Source organism: Nanorana parkeri, unplaced genomic scaffold (assembly GCF_000935625.1).
Source record: "Nanorana parkeri isolate BGI_ZX_2015 unplaced genomic scaffold, ASM93562v1 scaffold1717, whole genome shotgun sequence".
NCBI lineage: Eukaryota > Metazoa > Chordata > Amphibia > Anura > Dicroglossidae > Nanorana > Nanorana parkeri.
The window spans coordinates 261,755-264,101 of NW_017307985.1; positions in this window are offsets into that span (position 1 = coordinate 261,755).

Genomic DNA, 2,347 nt, shown 5'->3' on the forward strand with positions numbered 1-2,347 from the left:
AATCCCCTGTCCCATCCTTCCCTACGACCCCTGTCCCCTCCCATCCTTCCCTACGACGTCCGTCCCCTCCGATCCTTCCCTACGACGTCCGTCCCCTCCGATCCTTCCCTACGCCGTCCACCCCCTCTGATCATTCCCTACGACCTCCGTCCCCTCCAATCGTTCCTTACGACGTCCGTCCCCTCCGATCATTCCCTACGCCGTCCGTCCCCTCCCTACAACGTCCACCCCCTCTGATCATTCCCTATGACCTCTGTCCCCTCAGATCCTGTATACACTTCCTGTATTACTGCCCCCCTGTACACACCTCTTTTATTACTGCCCCCCTGTACACACCTCTTTTATTACTGCCCCCCTGTACACACCTCTTTTATTACTGCCCCCTGTGGTCACACACAGTACTGAATACACCTCCGGTATTACTGCCCCCTGTGGTCATACACAGTACTGTACACACCTCCTGTATTACTGCCCCCCTGTGGTCACACACAGTACTGTATACACTCCCTGAATTACTGCCCCCCTGTACACACCTCTTTTATTACTGCCCCCCTGTGGTCACACAGTACTGTATACACTTCCTGTATTACTGCCCCCTGTGCTCACACACAGTACTGTATTCACCTCCTGTATTACTGCCCCCCTGTGGTCACACACAGTACTGTATACACTTCCTGTATTACTGCCCCCCTGTACACACCTCTTATTACTGCCCCCGTGTGGTCATACACAGTACTGAATACACCTCCTGTATTACTGCCCCACTGTGGTCATACACAGTACTGAATACACCTCTTGTATTACTGCCCCCGTGGTCATACGCAGTACTGTACCTACCTCCTGTATTACTGCCCCCTGTGGTCATACACAGTACTGTACATAATACCTCCTGTATTACTGCCCCCTGTGGTGATACACAGTACTGTACATAATACCTCCTGTATTACTGCCCCCTGTGGTCATACACAGTACTGTACCTACCTCCTGTATTACTGTCCCCTGTGGTCATACACAGTACTGTACATAACTCCTGTATTACTGCCCCCCTGTGGTCATACACAGTACTGTACATAATACTTCCTGTATTACTGCCCCCTGTGGTCATACACAGTACTGTACCTACCTCCTGTATTACTGCCCCCTGTGGTCATACACAGTACTGTACATAATACCTCCTGTATTACTGCCCCCTGTGGTGATACACAGTACTGTACATAATACCTCCTGTATTACTGCCCCCTGTGGTGATACACAGTACTGTACATAATACCTCCTGTATTACTGCCCCCTGTGGTCATACACAGTACTGTACCTACCTCCTGTATTACTGTCCCCTGTGGTCATACACAGTACTGTACATAACTCCTGTATTACTGCCCCCCTGTGGTCATACACAGTACTGTACATAATACTTCCTGTATTACTGCCCCCTGTGGTCATACACAGTACTGTACCTACCTCCTGTATTACTGCCCCCTGTGGTCATACACAGTACTGTACATAACTCCTGTATTACTGCCCCCCTGTGGTCATACACAGTACTGTACATAATACTTCCTGTATTACTGCCCCCTGTGGTCATACACAGTACTGTACCTACCTCCTGTATTACTGCCCCCTGTGGTCATACACAGTACTGTACATAAGTACTGTACATAATACCTCCTGTATTACTGCCCCCTGTGGTTACACACTGTCACAGTATCCCTCACAACCCCCTCTTTACCTGCCACCACCCTTCTCGTCTCACCCCCAAACCACCCCTCATCTGACCCTTATCATTCCCCGTCGCAGAAAACACGCATTTCCTGTCGGTCTTTCTTCTTCTTCACTCATCTTTCTCCACACAGGGCCAACCACTTCCGCCCGTAGCCCCCGTCCAATCAGCGCCGGCTCCGCCTTCTCAAGTGCCTGACACTGCCAGGCACTAAAAAAAAGCCCTCGCTGACGTCACTACTGGCGATTGGATGAGCGGTACAGGGGCGGGACTGAATCTTAAAAAGGAAAGCGGGAAGTGAAGTGAGGACTGAATAAATCACTATAGGGGGAGTGGCTTAAACGCAGAACTGAGCCACTGGCCACGCCCCGTACAGCTGGAAAGTCTTAATTCAGCGGGCGTGGTATGCTCAGGTGTCCCGGGCCGTGATTGGGCGGTAGGCGGGATCTGCTCAGGTGTCCCGGGCCGTGATTGGGCGATGGGCGGGGAGCACGGGTGACCGGAGCAGCGGCCTCGGACGGACGGGTTGATAGTGTGAAGTTAGCGGCGGGTGATAGAGCCGCCCGAAGATGGCCGGAGAGGAAGGAGGCGGGGCCAGGAAGAGGCGGGAACGCAGAACACCCAGCACCG